At 42.1% G+C, this 23,789-nt stretch overlaps 2 long non-coding RNA genes across 2 annotated transcripts in view; both read left to right on the top strand.

Annotated features, from left to right (window-relative positions):
- Positions 1 to 14,933, top strand: part of LOC111755696 (uncharacterized) — a 74,788-nt gene extending 59,855 nt beyond the window's left edge. Inside the window, exon 5 of the long non-coding RNA XR_002790243.2 lies at positions 14,448 to 14,933. This is a non-coding gene — a long non-coding RNA (uncharacterized LOC111755696). The remainder of the gene's footprint in view (positions 1 to 14,447) is intronic.
- A 3,360-nt stretch (positions 14,934 to 18,293) lies between these two features.
- On the top strand, positions 18,294 to 22,364 carry LOC134477069 (uncharacterized). Its single transcript, XR_010048992.1, has 3 exons — positions 18,294 to 18,362; positions 21,219 to 21,461; positions 22,203 to 22,364. It is a non-coding gene; the product is annotated as an uncharacterized LOC134477069 (long non-coding RNA).
- The last annotated feature ends 1,425 nt before the right edge of the window (positions 22,365 to 23,789 follow it).

Raw genomic sequence — 23,789 nt, 5'->3', positions numbered from 1 at the left:
TGTTCCATAAGTTCCAGTATATTGTTTTGGCATTATTGTTTAATTATAGAAACTGTCTAATATCTTCTTTAATTTCACCATGGGATCCACTGGTTGTTCAAGAGGGTAGTATATAGTTTCTGATAGATCCCCCATCTGAGAGACAGTACAATCATCAACGGTTCAAAACTGGGCCATGATAATGTATAACTCCTTCTTCCCAGAAGCCCCTGTGGCTTCTTCCTCCCAAAAATCTTTTCTAAATCTCCTGCATGTAAAGATTTACCCAATCCTCTGCACGTTCAGAAAATAAATCAGCTCACATCAGTCCCAGAGCCCTTCCGCCATCAGAGTCTGTATCAGGCAGAACCTGCCCTTTGTCTGCAGAGAGCCCCCACAGCCTCCTCTGTGGTGACTCCCTCCCGGTACCCTTATTAAACTGTCTTATCTAGTTGTTTCCTCTCTTTTAATATTCTGTGCTGCTCCAGATTGAGTACAAAGTTTCAACTCAATCAGTTTCCACAAATTTATGAAGTTCTTGTGGTTTTTTGGACGATTAATTTCCAAATTCATTGCACTACAGTCTGATAATATGCATGGAATAATTCCAGTTCCTTTGCATATGCTTAAGCACATTCTATAAGCTAGTATGTGGTCTATTTTGGAGAATGGCCATGTGCAGCTGAGAAGAATGTGTATTCGGATGCTGTGGGGTGTGATGCTCTATAGACATGTACAAAGCCCATTTGTTCAAATGTTTGCTTCAGTTCTGATACTTCTTCATTGGTTTTTTTTCTCTAGTTGTTCTATTTGTATTTTTACTGAGGTTCCCCATTACACTACAATTAGTGTTTATTTGATTTTCATGTCCACTAATATTTGTTTATATACTTGGTGCCCTGGCATTTGTTGTATACATGTTTATGATTGTTATCTCTTCCTCTTGGATTAGTACCTTTACAAGGATGGAGTGATCTTCTTTCTCAATCAGTTTCAGCCTGAAACCCAGTTTGTCTGCAAATAAGACAGTTATCCCTGTTTTTTTTCTGGGTTCCTGTCACATGGAGTATTGTTTTCCATCTTTTGACTTTCAGCCTGTGTATTTATTTATTTTTGAATGAAATGTGTTTCTTACATACAGCGTATTGTTGGATCGTGCTTCTTGATCCCCTCTACCAGTCTGTTTCTTTTGATTGGTGAATTGAGACCATCAGCATTGATTGTTATAACTGAGCTGTATTAATTTATCTTTGTGAAGTTATTTTCTCATTTTTTATTTCCTTTTCCCCCTCTGTTGCTTGCCTTGCATGGTGGATTCATTCTGTTGGGGTTCATGGAATTGTGATCTTTATCTCTTTCTAGAATGTCCTTCAGAACATTTTGGAGTGTTGGTTTGGTGGTCATGAATTTCTTCAGGTTTTTTTTTTTTTTTGTCATAAAAGTATCTTATTTCTCCATAATTTTGACAGATGATTTTTGCAGGGTATTCAAATCTGGGTTGAGATTATTTTCTTTAAGGGCTTGATGATGCACTTTACTGCAAGCTTTTTTTGACTTGAGTGCTTGTGTTGAGCAATCTGTTGTGATTCTTATGGTCTTCCTTTATAGGGGGTTTGTTTCTTTTCTCTAATGCTCTTAATATTCTGTTCTGGTGTTGAATTTTTGGAATCCTGACTGTTACATATCTTGGGGTAGATTTTTTTTGATCAAGGCTAATGGGAGGCCTACATGCCTCCATTATCTGTATGTCAAATTGTTTTCTCTGCTTGGAAAGTTTCCTGCCATGACTTAAGTCATCTTCATCATCAGGCTTTTATGTCATTTTCATTATCTGTTGCTTTTGCATTGACTCCAACCAACTTTATGTTATTCTTATTTGCCTGATCTAACAATTGTTGGGTTGATATTTTCTGGTGGCTGTTTGATATTTTTAGGAAATCTTTTCATGATTGCTAACTACAAGCCTGTCTTTTATATCTGATATTCTGTTCTCATATTGGCTTATTCTTCTGCATACTTTCAGTGGACTTTTTAATATATTTTGTGGATTCCTTTTGCTTCCTATGTTGGACTTCATGGTTTCCATCATTTCCCTAAGCTCCTCTATTTTTTTGTGTGTATCTGCTCTTGAGTCAAACCATGTCTTTCATTATGGTCACCGTCTCTGTAGTTACCTGAGAAGTTATTTCTGGTTTGATTTTTCTCTAGAGCCTTATTTATTTGCTTTGTTACTGCTGTTGTTACCACTTCAAAGAGGCCAGCTGGTAGCTTTCAAATTGTTCCACCTCCTGCCCTGTGGGTTTGCCTTTAGTGATATGGGAGTCTCAGGCTGCATCTTGCTTTGTATTTTTTCATTTTCTTTTTAAAAATGTTTTTAAAGTTTATTTCCTGGGTTGATGCTAATAAATTGCTTATGGCATGTAGCTTTATTGCTAGTATTTAGAGCCCTTAGGAAAAGACTACTTCTCAGAGGTGTTTTCCAGGTGTAGCTGGTTCTTAGTTTTGTGTCTGTTGCAAGATCCTACTTCTTCAGTTTATTAGGAATGAGAAGTGGCTGCCTACTTGGCCCAGGCTGTGGTCCTTTGGCACTGACTTCCAGTATTTATTATGACCCTTTGGCAATCTCAGTCTTGGTATATGAGAAAGAACTACTGATTTGAATAATTATATCACCTCGATAACAGTGGTACAATCAACAATAGTAATAGCATCAAAAACTGCCTAGAAAATGACAAACCATGGTAACTATTAATTTCCCACCTTGAACTATATGAACTAGATCTGTGGTTATATAACAAAATCTAAAATGAACCAGAAAGTTACATAAAATAATAAGTCCTCAATATGGTGATTTTACCTCCAATGGAGAAAATTTAAAAGGAATTGTGGTGGTAGAGAAATAAAAGAAGAAGAGAACAGAAGTAAGACTGGAGGATTAAGGAAAATTATGTGAACTTTGAGAAACTGGTCAAGAATACAGGCGAGAAAGAGGAAAGGAAGAAAGAAAATTAAGAACGGAACAGAACAACAATTTAAAAACTAGAAATCATGTTCACATTCATGTAAAAACAAGAAAAAACAATCAACACAGAACAAAACACAAGAAGAGAGAAAAAACAAGAAAATAAGTGTCCACTTCCAGCTGTATCTCTGCTGTTGTGGTGACAGTGTGAGCCACCCCAGAAAGCCGGCTGCATCTTCACGCAGCAGCTCAGCTCCTTTGGTTCCACTGCTGCTCAGGCTGCTGCTGGCCGTGAGGATAGAACTAGGCTTGTTCAGCCTGCGACAGTCCACCTGCCTTCTGATGGCTTGAGCTTGGCTCCCTGACCGCCTACTGACTTGAATTTGGCAGCCTGACGTTGTCTCTGGGAGTCACTGGACAGGCTCTTGGTTACCAGCTAGTTGCCCTCTCCTGGGTGGCATCTGAGCTGAATAACTCACCGGCCACTGCAGTGTGCTGTGTCCACCGCTCTGTTCCACGCAGTGTTTCTCATGGACGCCTCTTACTGTACATCTGCAGGTTCATATGTCCTCCCCCAACCCCGCAATGATTCCAGGCTCAGGGAGAAGGAGCCACCTGCCACCTTCTTCTTCTTAGCTGAAGTCTCTCTGTTCATGTTCCTTGTTGGTTTTGATTCTCACTTCAAATTCTTCGTAGGGTCCTGGGAACTATTTCTCTCCTGCTTCTCTTCCTTGCATTGCTATATTCCACTGTGCGGACATCAAATCTTGGAGAGGCTCTTTGCTCTGCTGTTGGGAGATGATCACCTATAGTCCTACAGCAAGAGACCCAACAGGCAGAGACTGGGGAGACAGTGTCCTCTGTTGGGTTCATGTGACAGTCAGTGCCTCTTAGTACTTACACTGCAAGACATCATTTGTTATCAAGTTAAAGTTTATTAGAAAAGATTGCTCACTACATTCCCACAGAACAAATTACTCACAATCCAAGGTTTTATTGAATATAGCATTTCTAATACTACTTTAAAAAATTGTCAGATACCTAGAAATAAATCTAGCAAAACATGTAGAAAGCTCTAAAACTTCATTAGATAGAACTAAAGAAAACCTACACATAAATGGAGAGATACATGAATGGGAAGACAACAGTTCAGTAGCACCAGTTTTCCTAAATTTACACTATAAATTTAAGAAATTTTATGAAAATTTCCCAGGGAATTTTTTCACTGACCGTGTTAAACAGATAAGAACAAAACCTGTTCAGAACAGTGGATCCAATGGTGAACAGAACAATTTTGAAACAGTCCAAAAAATTAGGCTCAACCCTAACAGATAATAACACTTGCAGTAAACTATAGTATTCTGATATTATTTTGGGGATAAATAGATCAATGGGGCATATTTTCTGAAAAACTAAGGAATAGCAAGTTTGAATGTGCCAGAAGTAACATACAGATCAATAGGGAAAGGATGGCTACTTCACAAGTGACACTAGACTTTTTTTTAAGGTGGAGATAAGATTTACTGGTGAACTTGATTTGAAGGAGGGCAACAGAGTGGAAACAGTTCAAGGCATGGTGGCCCTTGCCTGTAATTCCAGCACACAGGAGGCTGCTGCAGGAGGATCACCATGAGTTTGAGGTCAGCCTTGGCTACACTGTAAGACCCTTCCTTGGAAAAGAGTATTAGGCCCACCACTCCTCCAGGAGATCATGATTTGGGGTATGTTTCACCCAGAGCCACTGGGGATAAGGTGCTTCTCAACCACCATGTCTTCAAATTCATTTTCATTGGCAAAGCTCTTCTCTGAGATTCGGGTCTTCCAGCAGCCAAGGAACTTGAACTTGGCCCTGTACGAGAGCTTGATCACAACTTCCTTGTTCTGCAGAGTGATACAGATGGACGTGATGATCTGTCCAGTGTGAACCCTCGCCACTGTTCCCTGAGGTTTCCCAAAGACACTCCACATGTCTGGAGCCTAGAACTCAGCTAATATTTTCAAAATGAAAAATTAGATTCATATGTCACTGCATGAACAAAAATAAACTTAAGAATTGTTAAGATAAAGCTGCAAATTTTTCCTTTAAAAATATTTATATGATCTCCAAGAAGAGCATGAATTCTTCAAGATAAAAGACAAAAATCATCATGATAAAGCAATAAATCTAACTACGTGATTTTGAAAAATTTCCCAACAACAAACAATACTAAAACTAAAAAGACAAACACAGGCTTGGAGAAAATAGAACCAATATAATCTCACATTTCCAACAAAGGATTATTATCCAAAACAAACACTAAATTCTTATAAATAAGCAAGAAAAAGAAAAGACCATGAAAGTGAAACATACAAGATCAATTAGCAGAAGACACTTGATGTTCTAGAGACACAAAAATCTGTTCAATCAAAAGTCAAGAAGATGAAAAGTAAAACAAACATAATTTGCATGCCTATTTATAATTTGCATGCATACTTTTAAAACTCTGACAATGCCAATAGAAAGGAAACTTCTTTCACTGCCACTGAGAGTCTAAAGGATTTAACCACAGGAGAGAACACGTTGGCAGCACCTGGTAAAGTTAATGCTTAAACTGTCGACAAAAATTCCTCTCCTCTGTCAAGAAGTCCACAAGGGACTCACTTGCTCAAGGAGATATGAACCAAAGAATGTTCTTGTCAGTACTCTGTGTAACAGCAAAAAGACAAAAGAAAATAGAAACAAGTTACCTGACCTGCAGGAGTGAAAGGTTATTCATGTAGTTCAGCACTGCACAGTCTTCAAAGTGAACCAGATCCATAGCACCCCAGCAGATAAACCTAAAATACATCATGATAAATGTCTTGGTTACTTTTTTCTTGTTGCTAAGACAAAACACGTGACCCTCAAAATGAAGGAAGAAAAGGTTTATTTAGCTTACAGTTTTTGGAATTACAGTTTTTGGTTTCAGTCTATACTCAGCTGGCTGCAAGGCAGGGTGGTGTGGCTGAGGGGCAGCCATTCATAGAGGCTGCAGTAGATACCAGAAATGGCTGGAGCAAAAGGGGCACCCCTGGGTGGGTGCAGCACTCACACCACCAATCCCAGTGCTAGACAACAAACCAATCACAAATGCTGGATTCAGCCACCTCCATGACTGCATGAGGCTTTCAGGGGACACCCAGATGCAAACAGTAACAATAGACTAAAATATACAAAATGAATATGCATATGTTACAATTTACATAAAATTTAAAACCATGAAACAATAGTACATGTGTCTTCCTCTTTGGTAAAGATATCAAAATCTTCTTGGTTACAATTCACACCTAGGAAAGTGAGAGACAAGTCCCTCTTAATCCAGGTATCCTGATACTGTAACACTCAGCTAGGCTCTTGAGTTTATACTTCACAAAAATTTAAAAAGACGATTGTGTTGAGAACAGCTGAGCCACTAATGAGAATTTGGCATTGCTTGTGCAAAAATCCCTGAAGAACTTCTTGCTGGCTTCTGGTATCAGTCACTAGTTCTTCTTATTAAGAAATAGTGGCAGTTATCTTCAACAGGGGCTGCAAGTATCACTCTGGCCTTCTCCACAGGTCCTGAGCTATTCTCCCTCGCTCAGCCTGTTTGCACTGAAAACCTCCTCCCTCTTCCAAAGGATTCCTTCTCTTGTTTCTCTTAGCACTCACCAGGGGACAGACCTGGCATCCCCAAGACGTGCTTGACTTCCTTTAAAAGCTCTTCACCCTGCTCCACCTCTCTGCTCTGTGCTTGGCCATGTATTGCGCCTGGCTGGGATGCTGCCTGCACGGGCAGTTGTGTCTTTCCTCTGAGCCCTGCAGAGTGGAGTGCTTGGCCTCTAAACCCACTTTAGGTCAGAGGGATGGAACCATGTTCTTTCTTGAGTTCCTCATTAAACCTCTCTCTCTCACACACACACATACAGCATATATGCACCTAAACACATTTATATGCAAATATATTCACTGCATAAACACACACACAAATTACACAGACACCTTTAGTACTTTCTCTTCTGAAAAAGGGGTTCTGGAAAAGGAGTCTTAAATCAGTCAGACTTCAGTACTGCATAGATACCCTGTAGTGGATTTGATTTTACAGTGCAGACAATGAGAATTTGCTGTCCACAAACACACTGATCTCTAATATCAAAGGACAACAGAGTGGCCCCACGGAAACTATTTTAGAACAATAGCTCTCCCTCTACCCCACAAGCTCAAATTCTGTGCTTTTTTTTTTTTTTTTTTTTTTACTTTGGGAGCAAAGTTAATTACATTCTTCAGTTTTTACAGCATTTGCCTTGCTGCATTTCTGGTCCCTTTCTACTTTGGTTGAACTTCATTTTTTCTTCTGAGCCTCAGTTTATGCTTGCCCCCCAGCCCCCGCCCCCGGAATCCACTGGGATGGATGTAACATCTGCACAATTGTTATTTATTCTGTTGCTTGTCTACTGAGATGGCACATCATTTGTCCCTGAGTCACAACACTGATTCATTTTTTTAGGTAACCTCAAAATTTTAGTTATTGTGCAAGTGCAGGAAATGCCTATTTGTTGTGAATCAGTCAAGAGCATTTCCATTTATTTTAAAAATTTTGTTAGTGCGGGCTTACAGTACACACTGATCCCATCACTGTGAGGAGTTGGTTACAAGTCTTAATCCTTTCCGCTTTCTTTCTCCTGCTCTCCGGAACCCGCCCTTCATCTCCTGGTCCCTACCCCTTTGCAAAAGATCGAGCTCCTTGTTTCCCATTATCTATCTTATTCTACTCTCCAAATTGTTTGTACTGCGAGTTTCTCATAGAAAAGAGGCCGCGAGATGTTTAAGCATGTGTGTTTGGTTAATTTCACTTACCATTGCTTCCTGACTCAGGGTGGCTTCTTCTGCCAGCTGAGGAAGTGGCCAGGACCTCTTGCTCCACAAGCCCAGGCCTCTGCCCGGCTGAACCTCTCGTCCCTGGAACCTGGCCCATAGGTGGCAGCCTCCCGTCACCATTCCCGGGCTGCAGACCTGGCCTCCGTGATGCCCGCTTTTTTTTTTTTTTTTTTTTGCTCTTTTTCTTTTTTCTTTTTTTTTAATCTTTTCTAATTAATGTTCTCTGCCCTCAACTTCCTCCTCCTCCCCACAGAGGTCGAGTGATGAATGAGCAAAGCACAAAAGAAACTTTGCCTGGGCCTGGCCTCCTGTCCAGGCTCCTGTGCAGCCTTCTGTTGGGGTTCCACAGAAGCCCTCCTGCAGAACTGCTCTGCATGTGGCGAGGAGTGTCACTGACAGACGACCCTAAAGGCTACAGATTGTCATGTAAAAAAGTCATGTTGGCATATCCTATCTGTTCTGCCACCTCCCCTCTTTGCCCACAGAAGTTGGGGTGACTCTGGCAGTGAAGTGGCATCTGGTATTCTTAGCTAAATGTGCCCCATTCCTCACATGGCCCTGTAGAGAGCTTATTCGAAAGGAATAGGACAGACATAGGTAGAGATGACATGAGCGAGTGTGTGTGTGTGTGTGTGTGTGTGCATGCGTGCACAAGAATCCACCAGTCTTCCTGCCCACTCTTCCACTAGGACAATTCTTGATGGGATGTGGGGCGGGGGTGGGGTAATGTGTCACAGGGAAACCAAGAGATCTAAAAGGGAGCCACCTTGCCTCTGATCACAGGGGGCGGGGGGCACTCAGCCCCGGTCCTTCTGGGAAAATCTGCTCCAGGGGTTTCTAAGCAGCTGGCAGAGGTCTGGCCCCCGCAGTTTGTGGAGCCAAAGGGTGATTAAATCATTAGCAAGTGTCAAAATGCCCCAGGATTGGGCTTGTCTAAGAAGCCAAATGCAGTCATTCATTACCATTTATAAAAACTAGCCTACACACACACACACACACACACACACACACACACACACACTCACACACACAGACTGAACACAGCCTTGGGTGGATTTGTGTATTCGGCTTGACTTAGCAAGTAGAAAGCCCTTTACATCTACCTTACCAACACCCGGTTCTGAGAAGGACACCACTAACAGGCTCTGAGGGGACCCCTGTTCCTCCAGAGGACTGCAGCCTGAGGTGGGTCACACGGAGGTGGGAGGGACCAAGAGAGAGAAGGCTGGAAGCCACCCAGCAGGCACCTGGCCCAGCAGCCAGTGGCCATGACAAGCGGGCTCTGCCACACGGGGTCTTTCTGGCCATGCCATTTGGCCACAATCGCACACACCTAGACTCATGGAGTGTGCGTCTGAAGGAGCAAAGTTCATCCTTCCCTCAGGGGAGACAGTCCCAAGTGCTCACCTGCCTAGTCCAGTTCCTGAGAGCCAGGCTTGGCTCCACACCGCCATGGTTTCTGCCCCAGCCTCCTCAGTGCGCTGCTCAGCCTAAGGCCAGCTTTGTCTCCAATGTCCCGTTCTCTACAGCAAATGCCCCAGCCTGACTGGCACTCAGGGCTCTCTGGAGGTTCTCAGGAGCTAGCTGTGTGCGTGTGTGCATGTGTGTGTGTATGCGTGTGTGACTTTCTCTTTCTAATCGGGGCTTGAACCCAAGGCCTCACCACCCTGTATGAGTCCTACCACTGAACCACACCCCCAGCCTCCTCTAGAGACTTGAGTTTGTCTGTTTTTTGTACCAGGGGTCGAACTCAGGACCTTGCACTTGCCAGGCAGGCAGAGACTTGAGCTTCTTGAGAGGCCTCTGTCTCTCTAGGTTTCCTCTGACCCCTCAGTAAAACTTGCTGGTGGTACTGAAAAGAAAGATGCAGAGGTCTAATCCAACCCTCCTCCACGTGAGAGATGGCGTGGATTCACTTCTAAAAGAAGAAAATTAGTCACTTACAACTAAATTGCTCAGGAAGAGAGGGACTAAGAATTTCTCCAGAGCTCAAAGACATCTTTGTGAACACAAACACGGAAGACCCACCCCATGAGTCTAGGAGTGTTCGATCGTGGCCAAGTCTTTGGCAAATCAAATTAACAAGCGTAGAGGAAATTACCTGGTCATCACTGAAGTCACTGAGACACACAATGAGTACCCTACGTCTGAGAGTAATTTCATCAATGTTTCAAGATCCATAAACATTCAAAAGCGCACATGTGGCTCACATTCTATTTCTGTTGGCTGGTGTTGCATTTGACAACTGCATTTAGAGAGGGCCGAGAAGATTGGGATGTTGTTGCTGGGTGATATTTTGCTCTTTAGACTCTTCTGTGCTGTTCTCAGTGAAGGTATCTACTATTTCATTTCCTTTGGAGCCGTCTGCATGCTTCCTAAACTGGTGTCAGAAGCCTTGGGACATTTTGCACACTTTCTCTGCAGCAGGAGGAGCTGAAAATGATGTTGTGTCTTGTCGTTTGATGATGTCTGCCTGCTGAGATGACGATCAGGCCGATGAGTCTCACTGAATGCTTTGGTCACCTTTGGGTCTCCAGCATATAACTCAAGGCAGAGCACGTGGTATACGAAACCTTGGTTGGTTGGTTGGATGAATACATAAGTAAAGGAAAAAGTTCCTAAACAAGAAAAATCCAAGTTACTATGACTATGAAGTCAAGGTAAATCGATACTTGAGAGCATTATTTGCAAATTTCAGTGAAGCAGTGGTTGGAACATTCTTTAGGAATGCGGCAGCCAGAGATGTGCTGAGGGGGAGCAGAGATCCGGGGCCCTGCTGCTGCTCTTGAAACCCACCCTTAGTTCTGGGGATGTGCTCCTCAGGGTGGAGAAGCCTCCCAAGCAACTGCTAAGAATGGCAGGAATATGGGGGCTTATTTCCAGAAGCAGTGGCTTTCTTTTTTTCAAGTGTCTGCTTAAAATACATAATACATTGATTTGGGGGACCTGGTGCATACATGGTATGCATCTTGATTATTTTCATCTTTTTTTTTTTTTGTCTTTTTCCTTTTTATCCGTACCAGGGATTGAACTCACGACTGCCTGCTTGCAAGGCAGGTGCTTATGCTGAGCTAAATCCCCAGCCCTGACATTTCCCCTTCTTGATTCCCTTTTTTATCTCCAACAAGCCTGCTTCCTTGTTTCCTATCATTTCTTCTTTGTGTTACTCGTGTTATTTCATTTAAAATTATGGTCTCAGGTTCCATAACATGAGTTCATGTTTTGCTGTGGCTGAATACTATTCCATTGTGGATACATAGCACATTTTTTAACCACTGACCTGCTGGAGGACATGTAGGCTGTTTTTGAGCTTAGCAATTGTCAATTACATTGCTACAAATGGGGTACACATGTATCACTATAGAAGGATGCCCTTAATTCTTTTGGGAATCTACCCAGGAAGGTAGAGTTGGGTCAATGTAACCTTTAGTTTTAGTTTTTTGGCGAATCACCATACTGATTTTCTTTTTTGTCTTTTTCATTTTTATCAGTACCTGGGATTGAACTCACCACCGCCTGCTTGCAAGGCAGGTGCTTTTGCCACTGAGCTAAATCCCCAGCCCCAAGAATCTTTTCATATCTTTGGCAACAACTTTATTTCTTTCCCAGGAACTTGGTTCACAACTTTTATTCATTACTATCTTAGTTACTTTTTGTGTTGCTGAGACAAAATACCTGACACCCAAAGCTAAGTGAAGGCAGGTTTATTTGGTTCACAGTTTGAAGAGATTTCAGTCTGTGGTCAGCTGGCTCCAAGGTAGGGTGGCACGGCAGAGGGGCATCACAGAGGAGAAACACTCCATGGCGGGCAGAAGGCAGCAAGGCAGGCAAGGGGCGTTAGCCACTTTTTTCTGTCCCCTGTATTTTAATCAAGCTGCTTAGGGTGGGTGGCACTCACACCTTTAATCCTGGAGCTCGTGACCCTAGCACTGCAACATGAATCAGTGCCGGAGATCACTCGCTGTAGATTTAGCCATCTTTGAAAAGCCCTACTTGTGGACTGACTGCCTGAGGCTTGGGGGACATCTAGACACAAGCCATAACATCTGCCTTATTGTTTTGTTTTATTTTTGTTTTCTGATCCTGAGGGTTGAACCCAGGATTGTGTATTTGCTAGACAAGGGCTCTACCACTGTGCTCCAACATCTCCAGCCCTTTTCAAGTTTCATTTTGAGACAGCATTTCTCTAAGTTACCCAGACTACGCTTGAATTTGCCTCAGACTTTGGAGCAACTGTGATTAGAGGATTACCATGCTTGGTCTTTACTAGGTTTTCTTGTTCTTTTAAAATTCATCTGTAACACAAGCAGCTTATTCACCCGCCCTCCTGGTAAGCGCCTGCAGCGTGGCGCTGTGAGCCTACTGCCACGTGGGCTGAAAATCAAGCACCCTTCCCCGCCCACCCACCCCCATAGCTACTGGGGATAGATGTCCAGAATCTCTTGGGAGGATGACCATATGCAATATAGCAAATATGGGGGACTTCCTTCTATCTTCTGTTTGAAGGCATAGGTTGTTTTCACTGTTTTGTTATGTTTCTTTTTCTCTATTCAGTACTCTCAATTGGTTTTATAATGTTCTATTTTTGGTTTGATTTTGCTATACCTAATTGATTGGACAACTATTATGAAGTTAAGGAGATATACCATAGTGCCTATTACTACTATCCCAGTATCCTACTGTGGAATCCTGTACCAGTTTCACTGCATTGTCTCGATTGGCTTTGTTCTGTCTTGTGCTGTTGCATTTTTTACTACTTACAAAATAAAATTAAAACAAAATAAAATTCATCTGTAACAGATCTTTAAACTTTACAAAATTTATGCTTTGGTTAAGATATCATTGTGCTAGATTTTTCCCACTTAAAAACTAACAATGTCTTTACTTTGTGTATTGTGTTGTATTTTGTTTTGTTTTGTCTGAAGTATTTATTTTCATCTTAAAATTGGTTGAGTTTTTCATTCTTTTTTCCCCTAAGGCTTCTGCATTTTGAGTGAAATTTTAAAAACACTCCCTAAAATTGTTTTTAAATTTTTTTTACATTAAAAGAAGACATCTCTCATATTTTCTTCTGGCTCCATCTCTCCCTCCCTCCTTTCCTGTCCTTTCCTCTTCCTCTCCTCCCTCTCCTCCCTCTTCCTTCCTAGCATCTGAATGTTTCATCACTTGATAGGTTTTTTTTAACATAAGCTTTGACTTAGAGATTTGTGGCAGACTAACCAGTTGTAAAACAGTTTAGGCGACGTGTCCCTGATTTTATTTAGGTAACCATTAATCTGGGACAGAACACAGCCTGCTCATCAGCTGGACCCTCAGCTGAGGCCCTTACCTTGCCACAAGCTCTGATCCAGAGAACCACGAGCTAATACACAGCTATTGGTTTAAGCCAGTAAATGTGTGATGATTTTTTTCCATACCAATAGAAAACTCATGCAACCCTTATGTCTTTTATTTTTTCAGATTTATTTTGGTTAGTAACTATTTTTTGAGATAGACTATGTAATTAATTTGTTTCATTCTTAAAAATCTGATATTTTATTGCTACTTTTGTTGCTACTTTTATAGATTTACTTCATGAGAACCGACATCTTTCTAATGTTGAACTGACTACCCAAGAACATATGTCATGCAATTTTTTCCATTTACATTGTAAAATTTTCTCTATATAAAAATTTTTTCTCTACATAGTCTTTGCACAATTTCTTTTTAATTCTCATCTGTAAAATTTGGTTTTTGTTCCTATTATACAGGGGGATTTTCTTCTAGCACATTGTAACTGGTTGTTGTTTCTATGTAATTAGACTGTTAAGTTCCTAATTTCAGCTCTGTGGCCAGCTTCTTATGTAAATTTAATTATTATTCATATTAGATTATTATTTAATTCTCTTGAATTTTTCAGGCAAACAATACCGTCTACCAAAGCAATAATTCTACGTCCTGCTTTCAAGATTTTCATTTATTTGTTTATTTAGCTCTGAGGACTGGGCATTGACCCCAAGGCCTTCACACTGAGCTACATTCCAAGCCCTCTACCGCTTTTATATTTTTTGATTTTGGCACAGGTTCGCACTAAGTCTCCACACTGCCCAGGCTGGGCTTGAACTCAATACCCTTCTGCCTCGGCCTCCCAGAATTGGGAGATGATCAATTTGATTTGTGTCACCCGTTGGAGTTTTTATCCTTTAATTCTTTCTTCTGTTAATAATGGTAATCGTACATACCTTTATCTTTTTTTTTTTTTTTTTTTTGTCTTTTTCATTTTTATCAGTACCAGGGATCGAACTCGCGACCGCACAATTGCAAGGCAGGTGCTTATGCCGCTGAGCTAAATCCCCAGCCCCCATACCTTTATCTTTTAATGGGACTGCCTTCTTTATTGTGGGTTTTTACAACAGTATTCATAGGTGAGGTTGAGCTGTGATTTTATTTAGTTTTTGGTAATGGTTTACGGTGGCTTTTGTTGTTTGTTTGTTGCAGGGCTGAAAATGAAACCAGAACCTGTGCATGCAAGTGATCTACCCCCAAGTCACAACCCCGGCCCCTTGTGTTCAGGGATGTAACTTTGAAGGAATATCACTTTAAACAAGAAGAATTTCCACATTTTATTCTTTTTCTTTTGTTTTAAAACAGTTTAAGAAGCACGGAAAACATCACTCCCTTCTCCAGCCATGTAGGTGCGAGCCTGTAATCTCAGCGCTCAGGAGGCTGAGGCGTGAGGATCACAGTGAACTACATAGTGATTTCAAGGCCAGACTGAACATAGCAAGATCTCTCTCCAAACAAAACAAAACAAAAATAGTTCTTTAAATGTTTTACAGAATCTGCCTGAGACATTGTATGGGTCTATTACTATTTGGGGATCAGCTCATTAATATCACATTCTAACTCCAAGTTAATTTGTCTGTTTAGATTTTCTTTCTGTTCTGCTTAATTTATATTTCCTAGGAAATTCATTCAGTCATTTGTGCACATAGAGTTAAGTAAAGCAGCTATCTGTGCTATCTTCAATTTCATTTCTTAAGTTTTTATATATTTGTTTTCTTCCTTTTTTCTTGAACAGATCAGATAACAAATATACCCATGTAATTATTAATTTTACATTAAAAATCAATTCTTGAACTGATTTACTTTTTAGTATTTTCATTTCCTTGATTTGTAGTATAATAAATTAAGCTTTTATCTCTAGGTTGTTTCCGTTTGCTTATCTTCATTTTATTTTTCAAGTTACAGAACTGGATGCTGATATATTTGTATTTTTTCTTATTTGTTGATATTAAGACTTTGAACTTCTGAGCACTGTATACCTATATCACATAGATACTAGCACATGTGTATTATATGATTACTTTGTAAAATTTCTATACTCTTTACTTTCCTTTTTGATCAAAGAATTAATGGGGCACTTAAATTTTCCAGATGGTAAGATCTTTAGATTTATAATTATTTAAAAATCAATTTCTACTTTTATGACACAGCTACCAGAGAATTTTGCCTCCATTATCCCATTTTGCAAGTAAATGAAGTATTATCTCAACCTACTGTAGTCACATTTTTGTTACTATTGAATAAGTACTTTAAGGAAGACACATTCTTTTACTCAGCGTCTGAATATACACTCACAAGCTCTATCTTGCTAATTGTGTTATTTTGGTGTTCACTATTCTTATTTTTCTCCGCCATGAGCTCAGATAAAAGAATTAAAACTTCTGCCATTAATATTTCTCTTCCTACTTCTCTCTGTATTTTTGTAGTTTTTATTTTATGCATTTTTGCTCTTTAATGTACTTTAAATCTCTCTATAACTGCTAGTTCTTCATCATGATTTATACTTTCATCATTATAAAATGCTCTGCTTTGCTTCATCAATTTTTTTGGCCTTAAATTCAACCTTATTTGATTTTAAGGATGCCAATTCCTGGGTTTCTGTTTGTTTGTTAATTTGCCTTTGTGTTGTATGTATTTGTCAATGCTTCGGCCTTCAAACTGCCAAGACTAAAGGTCTTAGGTAGAGCCCAGGGAGCATTTTACTCTGAGATCCAGTATGATCCAAGCAGATGGACTGGCCACTTCCACCCGTCCGCTTGAGTGTCCTCCCCCGCCTGTCTCCTTTTTGTCCCCGGCCTTCAGCACCAGCTTCGTATAGTTGGTTGTGTCTCCCTTCAGGGAAATTAATGTGTCCACTTCCCTCACCACGGACCTCAGAGCAGACCACAGTAAACAGCCGCTGGGCTTTGGTCATGAGTTGGGGGTGAATGTGTTATGGGATGCTCCTACCTGACACTCATGAGTAATGTTTATGTAAACCACTCACTATAATGGACACAAAGTTGGCATTTCGCATGAAAAGTATGAAGACTTTTTAGAATTCACTGACACTGATACCATTGACTGCTTAGAGTAAATAAAAACTATTAAATACTCATTAGATGTGTATTTGAAATGCAAAACACAAGCAACTGTTTCTCCACAACAGTTACTTCAAACTATAAGGGTCAAAGGACATACTGACCACTGTTTCAAATACCTATGCGGTGTAATAAATAATCCCAAAATACAACAAAAGTCAGCCATTGCTTTACATTGACGGTTCTTATGGAGGTAGCAAGGGCTACGTGGATCCGTATCTCAGTGGAAGACATGGAGGCCTGGGCAACTCAACCACTGGGGACAGAAACCATCTGGAAGTATCTTCACTCGTAGTTGATGGGAACTGTTAGGTGAGACTTCAGTTGGACCTGTTAAGAAATCCTACACCTGGGCTGGGGTGCCCTGAGTGCTGGACAACCTTAGACTTCTTGTATGACAGCCAAGTACCCCAAAGAAAGCAGGTGGGAGCTGCGTTCTGTTTATAATCTAGTGTCAGAAGACGTAGTATAATCTTTCCCTCATTCTGTTGGTACTCAGTCACTGAAGTTGGCCAGCAAGTCCCTGAGGGCAGGAGCCAATCAAGGGTAGGGAGTGGACACCTTCCTCCTAATGGAAGAAGAAACAGAATTCACAGGAGTGTTTTCCAGCAACTGCATTGTCACTGCTCACCACGGGGCCCTTGGAGACCAGCCCAGCACTCTCCTTTGTCCACACACACACACACACACACACACACACACTCGCACGTCATACGGTCACACCCATGCTCACATGTAGTTGCTAGCTTTAATCATAGATAGTTAAATTATAGTTGTTGTGGTACTTTGTAAGAAATAATACCAAAAACTAACCTTTCAAGGAAGGTGTTAGTTACTGATCAATAACAAACATAAAGTTATTTCACTTCTTAAGATATCTCCAAAATCCAAGGACAGACATTTTGAATGAAGCTACCCAGAATCTTCAGGAGGATAACGCTGTGCCACTTCCCATGGGCGTGCCTGGCTCAGCTCCATTTGCTCAGCCTTTTCCTGGACCCTGCCATGGCCTCCACCTTCATTAGAAGGATTATATGTCTCAGGAAAACTAAATTGCTCTAGAACGTTAGAACATTTTCTCTTTCCCTAGTGCCATGATAAGTATCTTTACCGCCCCCCAACCTATCACCCTTTGCTATCACTGTATACCCCTTCTCAGTAAGTCACCGAACAATGTTTATCCAGAGGTGACCACATGCCAATCTCGGCAAAAGACAGCAAAATGAGGGTCATCTGCTCCGGGCTCTCAAAAGGTTTTATAAGGAACCTCCAGAAGATGGGGTTAGACTGTATGAGGCAAAGTCCTGGGTGAACCAGTGAGTGTGGCAGCAGGCTCCATGGGATGCTCGCTTGGTGTCCCTTCTCCCCTAACTTCCCAGCTAGCGACTCCCCAGCTTTAACGGGGTTGTGTATGTGCCCTATGGGAGTCTAGACCTCTCCCCTGCTCTAGGGCAGATCTCGCTTGGTCCAACCCTCTCATCTGGTTTTCTTTCTCTATCTCGAGTCAAGATGCCCAGTAGCCAGTGGATGGGAGACAGTGCCGTGGAGGCATCTGGGAAAGTTTTCTTCCCCACTTCAAAAGGCACATGATCTCATGGAGGAAAAGCTTCTGATGTTTCCTAGCATAGTAGGGTAACTATGGTGGACCCCAACTAACTGTGCACTCCAAAGTGGCTGTCGGAATTTTGTATGCTCCCAACACAAAGAAAGAATAAGTGTTCCAAGGGACAGAAATGCCAAGTATCCTGATCTGATCATTACACACTGCATACGTGTATTGAAATGTCACACTGTGTCCTATTAATGGGGATACTTACTAAGTTGTGGATCCTGTTAGGCACCCTAGGAAGCTGCTAGCTGTATCGTGGGGGAGTGGTCAACATACTGAGGTTGATGTAATTGAGAGATATAGATCCTTCATGATACAACTTAACTTCTGAGTCAGCCAACCCTGAAACCACTGCTCCTTTGGAGTTCCTGCTATGAATCATTTTCCTTATGACTTAAACTATTTTTAGCTGGGTTTTCTATTACCTGTACCCAAGATAGAGGGGAGTGGCACTGTTACATACAAATGGAAAAGGTGGTTGTGGAGCCTAGGTATCATCCAGAGTGGCCTCCTCCCAGACATGGCATTCAGGTGAGCTTCACAGGCTGACTAGGGTTCAGGTAGGTGGAGAGGAGAGGGGAGGGCCCTCCAGGCAGCAGTCAGAGGCCAGGAAGGGAAGCGTATTCAGTTATAGCTTTTCAGGGGGCCCTAGGCCCCCACTGGCTTGAATCCTTGAGATGCCTGTGTACTCAGGAAGACAAAGAACTGGGTGACAAATTGGATCACGGGAGCCTAAGCTGTCTCACTGAGGGATCTTGCCCCAAAGAACAGGGTACCAATTCCCCCACCAGCAGTAGTGAAGTTGAGCAGGTGCGGTCACGGAGGAGACCTTGGGGGCTGACAGTGGTAACAGAACAAGGCAGACGGGGCCTTGATCCACAAAGTACTAGAAACCCAGAAGAGCTGGATTAGCAAATAAATAAATAAAAATTTTAAAAAAATCTAAAGTAAGGCATGTACCAGAAAGGCAGAGGGATTTGCATCCCCCAAATCAAACAAGACTGAATTTAGCAAGAACATATTTTAAAATGATAAAGACATAAACCATAATGAACATCTTGCAGTGATAATTAGATAGTAGTAAATCATACAGCAACAAATTCAAGGAAAGAAAAACTACACAGAATACAAAGAGATGTAAAGAATAGTGTTAATATTGGGTACATATTCAGGAGTAAAATTGTTGAACACGGACAAGTCAGCTTTGGTGGCCACCACCAGACAGGCCTCTGTTATTAGGGTACACCTTTATACCCCACCAAGCGCAAATGCACATTTTAGATGTGCCGCATCTTGTCAATCTTTTTTATGATCTGTTGTTTAAATTTTAGTTATTTGCCGGGCGTGGTGGCTCATGCCTGTAACCCCAGCACTTGGGCGGCTGAAGCAAGAGAATCATTGTGCGTTTGAGACCAATGTGGGCTACAAAGTGAGCTCAAGGCCAGCCTGAACTGCATAGTCTCAAAAAGACAATCAATCAATCAATCAATTTTAGTTATTCTAGCACGTGTTGAGTATTACCTCAATTTAGTCATCTGGATGATTTTCCAATATTTTGGCTCCACTTGGGTCAGGGGCCATTCCTGAGCCAGTGACTGCTGACATGGGTAGATGATCTGAAACCCACATCAGGTTCCTGATTCCTGAGCCACGGCTGGATTCAGCTCCTCTAAAAGTCCATGGATGAGAATCCTTAGGAATTCCCAAGTAGGGTACTGGGGGTGATTACAGCAATGCATACTGCGTAACTAAAGAGGCAGATGTCCACTTCGGTGGCCATATCTAGTGTCTACATCCACCACTGAGGTCTCGCCCCTGGCTCTGTGCTCCAGGATTCTGCTGTAAGGACAGGAACCCTCCCACCTCCTTCACTCTGCTGTGTGCTCTGCCATGCCCATCCCCACCCCCGGCACAGTACCACAGAGCCCCTACCCCAGCGCGCCCTTATCCACACGTGCCGCCCTCCTGTTACCCACCTTCTTGGCAGGGCTGGGACAGGGTCAGCAGGGGGACGAGAAGGGTTTTTCCTCGCATCACCAGGAGGAGAATGGGAGGATCAGGCTTAGCTTCCTACCTAACGCTCCCATTTACTGCTGTGATTCTGGAAAAGTCACTTTACCATCATGACTCATAATCTCCTCAGCTGCCCGTGAAGCTGTAACATCCACTTTAGGCTTTCCAGGCAATATTTCTAAACAGAGCTCTCTAATAGAAAGAGGGTGACGCATCTGGAAAGTACATATTTTTGAATAGCTGTTGAGGTTGCTGATGAAGATTCTGCTAGAGAAATCTTCAAATACAGTTGTATTTTTTTTAAAAAAACATTTCAATGATTGTGAAGGTTAAATAAAATATTTTTGAATGCGTTGGATAAACTGAGCTCAAAAGAGAGGCTGGGTTGTATTATGGGCCCCAGACAGATCTCTTGTTCCGCCCCAAGTATTGTTTGTGTATTATACTTCTCAAGGGTTTCCATCCTGGAGAACAAAAGCACAAAGGTTTCCCTGAAGTCTGTTGGTCTAATCCTCTCAAGAGTCATTGAAGCCTCTTGTAATTGATCAGAGATAGTCAAGGACCTTTTTAAGACAGGAGGCGCTTGTTCTTTACTGACAAACTCACACGATTTGCCTTGTTTCCCCACATCACTGCCTGGCAAAGCATTGAGAGCGGCGAGTTTGTGTAAGGTTACAGTGGCAGGAAGTGACCGCACAGGACCTTTTCAGAACCTACCCTTTGCCTCGGGACCAGGAGGAAGGGGCGAAGATGATTCGGTTGCAGTGGGTATAGGGTTCAGCGGCTGCTAAAAATCAGAGGTCCTGACCACACCCTTCAGGAAAAAGAAGATGGTATTTAACAAACATCATGTGGAAAAGGAGACAGGTTTGGAAACGGAACCAGGAAACACAGGTCTCCCTCTAGGTGCAAGTGCACAACACCACATAAAAGAAATGAAACCAAATTTCTTAACGACCTTCTCATATGTAGAGCCCAGCACAGCGCCTGACTTGGGCTGTGTGCAGCTGAATTCATGGTTGGGCTGAAAAGGAGCAGACAGATTTGACATTTCCTGAATAGATAAAAATCCACGCCCGGCTGATTAGAAAGGTAGCTTTGGTGGGATGGTTAAACATTTAAAGTATAGCTTTAGATCAGTTTTAGAAGCCCTATTAGAGACTTTTATAGGGTGTGATTTCTTAACAAAGAGTTTATATGCAATTCAAATAGGTTTTGGTTATAAAGTATTTAGCCAATAGAATGTTTCTTACAGAAACTTTACGCATACAGCACAGACTGCTGTAGGCACCTCTTTCTACTTCTTACAATAGCACTTTAATTTTGTTGAGGGAGAAATGATTATTATTATTGCTTATTATTTGCATATTCCAGGTCCTCTTGTTCACATGACCATGGGACTAAATCTACCCAATGTGATCAGCAGATGCTATTGGGTGAGACTCATGGGAAAACTCCTCAAGAAGGAGGATTCACTCATCACCACGTACATTTTTCTTTTGCCTCTTCTTTCCATTTGTAACCTGGACTCGATGGCTAGTGCTCCAGCAGCCATCTGGATGACCATGAGGCCACCGCAAGGCTGGAAATCTCAGTGCTGAGGATGGTGACAAAAAGGTAACGGACACTGGGCCTCTCCTAGCATCATGGAGCCCTGGACGCTCACCCAAAAGGTTGCTACTTAAGTGAAAAACCTAGCCTCCACCTGTTTATGACACTGTTTTTCAGACTTCTAACTTATATCCAAATGCAATTTCTAAGGATGTTAGTTCATTTGGGTCGTTATACCGAATATCACAGACTGAAAGGCTGCACTTATCCCACAGTGATGGAGCCTGGGCGAACCAAGACCAAGGGGCCAGCAGTTTGGTGTCTGATGAGGCCTCAATTCCTAGTTTGTTGATAGACGATTCTCTTCTTGCTGTGCCTTCATATGGTAAAAAGTACCAGAGAACCCTCTCGGCTCTTTATAAGGACATTGACACCATTCATAAGCACTCGATCTCATGACCTGTCCCTACCTCCTAATGATAACATGTCAGGGTTTAAAATTTCAATGCACAAATTTTGGGGGAACACAAACATTTTGTAGCAGCAAAAGGAGGCATTGATCCTTAATGCAAAACGATAATAAGGGTGAACTCTACATGCGTGTCTATAATTTTAAGACTCTCAAAAGGAGCCTTTGGAAGCCCCGTGAGATAAATCACAGGGGCAGGCCTCAGAGCCCTCCCTGTAGTTTGGCTAGCGGACAATAGCACTCTTGGGGCTGTGGAGGGTGGGTTGGGGGTCCTGGCTGCAGGCCCACACCTCCACTGGGAGAGTCCACAGAGCTCTGTCCTCCTCATTCCTCTCCAGGAGTTGAACGTTGAGTCAATCGGAGCTCCTAAGTCCTCTGCAGTCAAGACATGTGTGTTTCATTTTCCCAAATCCTTGCTACAGCAAGCAAAGTGTGAGTCAAGAACAAATGCTGCCATTGGTACAATTATTGTTAAACTCTAATAAATCCCGTGCATTGTCTTAGTTTTTATCCAAATGTTCCAAATCCAAGATCTTCTAGAAATTTCATCTATCATTCACCCTTAGTTACACTCTCTAGCATTGTGGCTTTAGGAAACTTTGACCGGCCTTCTTTGGTAGGGTGTACTATGACTTGGCCGTGTATACTGGGGCTGTAAATAGATGTGACCAAATCTCTCGTACTCGTTGTAGATCTTGTTGGCTCATGGTCACACAACAAACCTGTACATTGTGAAGCTGGTCCTAGAACTCCAGTCTCCTGAAACCACATTTTCCCATTGCTTCTGCTAACACAAGAGCTCAGTACTCAAGCAGGTAAACGGTTCTGTTTAAATCTCTTTCTTTGGGGCTGGAGATTTAGCTCAGCGGCATAAGCACCTGCCTTGCAAGCAGGCAGTCCTGAGTTCGATCCCCGGTACCGATAAAAATGAAAAAGACAAATAAATAAATAAATCTCCTTCTTCCAAGATTAGAAAAAAAGAGGAAAGAAGGAATGAATAAAAGAAAGAAAGAACGAGCATGTTAATAAATCGCACAGTGCCACTGGGTTGCCGTTCTTCCCTCAAGGCCCACCGTTTGAGCAGGCTGTCACCATCCCCGGTCTCCAGAAGGTTTTCAGATGAGTCACTCTTCGTGCATAGTCATTTCTGGGGTCTCTGACCAAACCTGGCTCTCCCTCCACACACCAGCCCCCTCAAACCTGGCCAGCTCACCTCGATGGGATGGACGCCATCAAACCTTGGCATTAAGAGAGGTGCCGGTTTGATGCTTGCATGCTTGTTCTGCCATGTTTAGTTCTTTGACCTTGTTTGGCACAGACCATCTCATTTCCCTGAGCCTCAATTTTCTCACCTAAAATAAGGGGCCACATTAACCTGTCCTGAAAAATTGACTTGAGCATCAAAGAAAAGGGTAAGTATAAACAGTTGTGGGAATCATCCACCACTCTGCAAAGGTAGGTAAGGAACATTGTCACCATCAAGTAGGTATGAAAAACCACAAAGTGAGTCAGTGCCACTTAAAATTCCTTTTTAAAGCAGTTCATTGTATTCTAACCTTCTTATTCATGGCTTTCTCTTTTTTCTTAAAGTCCCAGGAAAAAATGGAGTATTATGAATACATGCAGAGAGAACATTACATAAAATTAGCTGTCCTGTGTTCCTCAGTCCCTTTGGCAGGGAGGTGATGTGCCTATTAAAATACCCCTGATAGAGCTGGCATACACACACGGCTGATAACCCCGGCTGGCAATGACCTTGGTGCCCTGACAAAGGCAATGTTTTCAAATGGATGAACGATTCCTGAACAAAGTGTCCAGTGTCCTAAGAATAAACAAGCTTTTCATAAAAAAAAAAAAAATCTGGCTCCAACAACCTTTCCCAGAGTGGTGACAGAGAGGAGGGGCCCCAGGAAGCAACAGCTCCC

Source organism: Cavia porcellus, unplaced genomic scaffold (assembly GCF_034190915.1).
Source record: "Cavia porcellus strain 051 isolate PalLab524CR breed Dunkin Hartley unplaced genomic scaffold, mCavPor4.1 scaffold_7, whole genome shotgun sequence".
Taxonomy (NCBI): domain Eukaryota; kingdom Metazoa; phylum Chordata; class Mammalia; order Rodentia; family Caviidae; genus Cavia; species Cavia porcellus.
This window is presented reverse-complemented; position numbering and strand designations above follow the sequence as displayed.